General features: G+C 48.8%; 1 long non-coding RNA gene across 1 annotated transcript; it reads right to left on the bottom strand.

Annotated features, from left to right (window-relative positions):
* Positions 1-1,684: 1,684 nt before the first annotated feature.
* On the bottom strand, positions 1,685-3,504 carry LOC111827770. Its single transcript, XR_002831496.1, has 2 exons — positions 3,346-3,504; positions 1,685-1,950 (listed from the first exon to the last, which is right to left on the bottom strand). It is a non-coding gene; the product is annotated as an uncharacterized LOC111827770 (long non-coding RNA).
* Positions 3,505-5,987: the final 2,483 nt, after the last annotated feature.

The raw sequence follows: 5,987 nt of genomic DNA, 5'->3' as shown, positions 1-5,987 counted from the left end.
ACTGAGAAACACTAGCCACTCAATGACTGAGGGTATTACTGAATTGAAATGAAGACACACCGGCTTTAATACTTGATAAAATGTTCAGGCTCTGTTTTGTGACCGGCTGTCACAGAGGCGGTGTGCACCCTGAGCAGCGAGAGTCACCCCACCAAGCTCCTTCCCAGGAAACCACACTCAGCATCAACCTGCCAGACCTTAGTCCTGTGTCTGTGAGCATCTGGGCTTTCCCTCCATTTATTTTGTGCATCTGTTAGCAAGATGTGGCCCTAAGGTAGGAGAAAGCCTGAGAGAGATGAAAGAGAGAGGTATTAACCCTTAGCATAAAACTGGATACAATTCAGCATACCTGGTATGGTTTGGTAGGTTATCTTGGGGGTCTGGGAACACTCAAAGACTTTTCCATGTGAGTCCATGGTGATTGCTTCCTCCCTTCACATCATCTCAGCTTATAAAAGGTTTCATAGGACCCCTCTGCTTTTGAATAGCAGGGGGAACCTGTATTCATCTCTGCTGTCTACACAAAGGCAGCCATAGGCAATATGCAAATGAAAGGAGGTGAACAGATTTGACTGCTGACCATAATTTGCCACGCCCTGGGATTGGACAGGCTGGGGGCCAGGAGGGGGCTGGGGGGAGGGGGGATGTCAAACAAAGCACCCTGGGGACCTGGATGATGAGCAAGGGCCAATTGTAGGCCTGGGAGAAGAGCACTCCCAGTGGAACAGTTTGTACTTGAACAAGCCCTGGGGCCCTGGGTAAGGGATGCAGCACCTTGCAGGACCAGATGGAGGCTGGGGCACCTGGACTGTGTTACACAAGAGTGAGAGAAGTGCCAGAACCGGTTTGGCTCAGTGGATAGAGCGTCGGCCTGCAGACTGAAGGGTCCCAGATTCGATTCCCGTCAAGGGCATGTACCTTGGTTGTGGGCACATCCCCAGTGGGGGGCATGCAGGAGGCAGCTGATCGATGTTTCTCTCTCATCGATGTTTCTAACTCTCTATCCCTCTCCCTTCCTCCTTGTAGAAAATCAATAAAACATATTTTTAAAAAAAAGAGTGAGAGAAGTATGACTGATGTCACTGAGAGAGGCTGCGTCTGAGTCTGGAGTTTGTCTAAGTATGGCAGGAAGCCGCTGGAGGGTTCTAAGCAGAATGGTGGTCTGAGAGGCCTGTTCCTCGTCTGAGAGAGGAAATAAAATACAATTTCCCTATTTACAGAGCACCTGGTCAGTGCTTAGCCCATGGAAGTTACTAATAACGTCTTGTGTGTCCTTGACAAGGCACTGTGTCTCCAGAGCAGTGGTTCTCAACCTTCCTAATGCCGCGACCCTTTAATACAGTTCCTCATGTTGTGGTGACCCCCAACCATAAAATTATTTTCATTGCTACTTCATAACTGTAATTTTGCTACTGTTATGCATCATAATGTAAATATCTGATATGCAGGATGTATTTTCATTGTTCACGACCCACAGGTTGAGAACCGCTGCTCCAGAGGGTCATCAAATCCAGGCACAGAAGGGACGATAGCAACCAGCTCTCACCTCTCCCATTACTTTAAAGACACATGTACTGAAACCCAGAGAGGTTAAATGTTTTGCCTCAGGGTCACTCAGCTAGTCAGCAGCAGAGCTGGGACTGGACCCCTAAAGAGAGAGAGAATGTCAGCAGAGAAGCTTGGCCTGATACCAAAGCATTTATTGTGGGAAGGGCAGGATGATGCTGGGTCCAGTGTGGTGATGTCACTTGGCTATCTCAGTGAGCCCAGCCCCATCTGGTCTCAGTGCCAGAGTTCTGGGGAGAGACAGGCTGTGAGAAAAACCTGAGCAGCACAGATCTGCAGGCGTGGATGGAGCGGAGTGGTGGCCTGCAACGCATGGGCGAAGTCTTGGGTGTGAGCCTTCTCCCAGGGGCTGTTGGCTGAAGACTCGTGGACATGGGACTCCCCCTAGAAGAGGCCAGAGGTGGCCATGAGGACAGTGGCAGACACCGAGTGGAAATGACAAGGGCTGTTTTATGAGTGCATTTGAAATACCCCCAAGCAAGCTCAGAAATCCTTGAGTGACACTTTGAGAAGGGCTGGGGTATGTAACAGGAGGTGAGACCAGTGAACTACGACCATTTGCCAACCGGCCTGACAGTCTCAGGAAACACAGGTCACATTTTAAATTCATGCGAGAATACACAAATCCTTATCTTTGTCCATTCAGCAAATACAACACCACCACCTTAAATATCTACAGGCTCTTCCAAAACATTGGTTATTCTTGGAGCTAGTGCACACAGTATTAAAGACCCAGACCCGTGCGAAACCAAGCTTTGGCCATGAGCGCACTGGTCCGGGCAGGACGGTGACAGGTGGAAGGGTCACGCCTTTCATGTGGAACACAGCAGGCTGGGCGGCAGGAGGGTCATGAGCAGGGTCTTGAAGTCAGATCTCAGGAGACTCCTCCCAAAGTAGAGAAGTGGGGTCTCACCGGATTAAGACCCTGCCTGCCAATTCTCAGTTATGACTTCCTCTCCTTCCTGGACGAGGGCCCCCAGTCCTGCCTTTTGCACAGCAAAGCCACCTTTCTATTTTTAGGTGGAAAAACCTGCTATGCAATGTACTTTCCAATTTTAGGGCTCTTTCCTGGGCTCTATTTCCAGTGACCGACTGGAAAAAAGTGTACATATTTGAAATCTGGCCAGTGGTTTGAGACTCCACTCCCCGGAGAGGGTTTGTAAGAGGCAACTGGTTCCAGACAATGACAGGGCCATGCTTTTAGGAGAAGGTCAGTCTGCGTCTTGCAGAGAAGATGTTAGCCTCCATGGCGCCAACTCTGCTACCTTCCGCCACAGGAAAATTTGAATCATGTTTTGTTTCTCTCAAAGGTGGAACTATGGCCTGTGGGGATTTCTGCTAATGAAGCTGATGAAACTTTAGGCCGAATAAGTAAGAAAAGTCCAAGTTTCAAGAAAAGAACTTGCCAGCCCTTTCATGAGGTTCTCCCAATGGGTTCCATTCCCAACAGGAAATACGGATGTTGATAGAGGAGGGGCTTGATGCTTTACAGTAAACGAAACTAGACATGGGATGGGCTGAATGGGCTCTGAGTTACCTTCACTAAACAGGATCCAAGCCTGCATGGGAAAGGGTGGATGGAAGAAAGCCATGGAAACCAACATCAAGTGAAATACAGGCAATAATCTTCACTGGTGACTCTGAGGCAGTTAAGAGGGGAGGGGTCAGACCCATTGGCCCAATTAGACAGTTACGTAGCTGGCATTATTCAGACTGTCTGGGTCATGCCTCCACTCCTAGGGGATGGAAACTGGGATCGTTCTGGGAATGATGACTCACCTCTCTACAGATATGGAAATTGGGGATGCTCAGAGAGACTGTGGGACTCGCCCAAGAAAATGCAGGTGGAAGGCAACAGAGACAAGTGTTGAAGCTGAGCCATCGCCAACAGATTCTGGGCTTTCTCCACTCTCGCACAATGGGGCAGGTGCTCTGTTCTTCGTCTTGTTTTCCTGCAGAGGAAAGCAAATGGAAACCCAGAAAACAAACCAGAGGGTGTCATTCCTAGTTCCCTATCCCAATGATCCTTCTCTCGAACCTGTCACCGCCACCCTGTCCATGCCGGGTGACCGAATCATTGTGGCCCAGAGGGACAGTCTGGCAGGTGTGGCTCTGCTTGGGCCTATGGTGTTGAGATCCTGCCCCTGGAGAGCAGGTGCTGTCACAGCTGAGTGTAAACAGCCCTTGGCCAGAGCACTTTGGCTTCCAGGATGCTGTTGGCTTTGGCCTGAGCAGCTCCGGTTCCTCCTCCCCTGCCCGTCCCTCTCATTATGCAGTGTCAGTGGCCCGGCCTCACATACACACTGGGCTTTGTTGCAGAGACGCATGCCAAAAGGGGCCTGGAAATGGGAGTTGAGCTCCTGAGAAAATAGCACCTTTTTTTGGAAACACGAGCACCGCCACATGGTGTGTGTCCACAGGGCAGGGTGAGGCAGGGCTGGAGAAGAGAGGGGAGATCCATGTCTACGGGAGGATGTGGGGGACTGTGCCCAGAGCTTCAGGCCCAGAGCCTGGTACTGCTTATAGGTATAAAGAAGAGGCAGAAAGGGGAGGTAGTATGGGGGATACTCCAAAAGGGTCCAGAGTTCCATTGCTAGTAATTATGGCCATCATTTGTTGAGTACTTACTCTATGCCAGACTCCCTGTTGAGCCCTTTACATATGCATTCTACTTTCACAAAAACCCTGAGTGGTAGGTCCTATTATTATCCCTGTTTTTCAGATGAAGACCCTGAGTGTGAAGGCATTTGCCCAAATTCACAGCAGTAGAGAATGGCAGAGATTTGAGAAAAGATCTCGCAGATGACAAAATCCATATTCGACTAAGTACTTAATTAAGAACTCAGCCTTTGAGTTCTAGATGGCTCCCAAAACCAACAGACTTCAGGAACAGGGTAGCACAGTGCATTTTAAATCTTTGCCACCCCACAGTTAGTTGTCTGAATATCGTGCATCTAAATCCAGGCTGAGCTCCTCAGCGGGGCTACTGAACAGGGTTCATTAAATGTTGACTAGGAGCTCCGCCCACGACTGTCCAGTCCTGCAGACTTGCCAAGGCTGTCAACAGATTAACCACATTCAGACTAGATAAATACAAGGCACCTGACTGGGTGCACTTCCTCAATTTTGTTGCCCGTGTAATGTCAAGTCAGTATGGGCTGGTCCTAGTTCAGTGCTTATTTTCAAGGCTGGGTTAGAGTCTCCCACACCCCCAAATCCTATATTCTTCTAAAAAGGCGGAGCTTTTTTGGTCACGGCCCATGGGTTTCTCCTCCACACTCAACTCCACCCACCTCCGTTTTGAACTTATAGGGGAGGAGCAGAAATAGATACAGAGACAAGATCATGCTCCTTTGTTTCTCAAAAAGAGGTTAATGCTAACTCAGAACCACCTTTTTCAGCATCATTTCGGTCCTTTGTCACTTAGCCTCAGCAGGAAGAGGCAGTGGGAAATGGATGGTACATATAGTACCTGGAAGTGGCCTAGTTCATGGGGCTACAACCAAATGTTACTGAGGAGCTAGGACATAAAACTAGGCCACCAAGAATGCAAATAGGTGGCCAAAGCAGACATCACTAGTCAATCACAGCACTCCTCTGAATCAGGATGTGACCTATCAAATGCTCCTCAAGGGAGTGCTCTAGGCAGCCATTACCAATCTAGCAGAGTAAATAAGCTAAAACCTATTTTTAATGTGAACCAGTCTGTGGACACCTCATGGGCAGGGATCCTACCTTATGAAAGCTTTTGTCTCCCCTCAATGTAATCTAATGCAATGTCATCCCCTCAATGTTTGGTGAATGCATAAATGAATGTAGCTATTTAGACAGACGTGAAAAAAGTCCAGCACCTCAGTCAAAGCCAGAGCAAAGAGAGGGCATCCCAAAGTTGGAGAGCTTGTACCCCAGCGTCCTACAGAGCTGTTAGAGAAATAATCCTTTCTACCTGTGTCTTCCCTCAATTAAAATATTCTCTGGTGGTGAGTGAGCTTTGGCCTTGGTCAGTCTGCCAGGTTTTCCTCAAGGACCTCAGCAGATGAAACAAAAATGAAGGACTTCCCTAGATTGCCTTTAAGGTCCCCAATCACTCTTCTGAAAGTATACTTTGTATCCACATGCACAGACAGTTGGCTTCCTGTCCTTTGCCTTCTCCTGGCTCCACTACCAAGCTGGGCTAGCTCAAGCCGGGCACCCCTCCACTTGCTTAGAGTTCCACAGCAGCTGTCATCATCTGGTGGTTTTGATGCTGTAGGTGTCAAGAGTGGGAGTGAGGGCTCATTTTTGCTGCTTCCAGAAACTCACTTCCTATTTGGTTCCAGCTGCAACTCTTCAGGCAAAACAAGTTCTGCATGTAGGGAAACATTCAGAAAGCTCGGACTGATGATGTCTGTGAAAGTGTAACTCCCTTCACTCCCATCATG

The sequence above is a fragment of the Myotis lucifugus genome, unplaced genomic scaffold, assembly GCF_000147115.1.
Source record: "Myotis lucifugus unplaced genomic scaffold, Myoluc2.0 scaffold_218, whole genome shotgun sequence".
Classification (NCBI taxonomy): Eukaryota; Metazoa; Chordata; class Mammalia; order Chiroptera; family Vespertilionidae; genus Myotis; species Myotis lucifugus.
The sequence above is the reverse complement of the archived record's forward strand: the minus strand, read 5'-3'. Positions and strand labels throughout refer to the sequence as shown.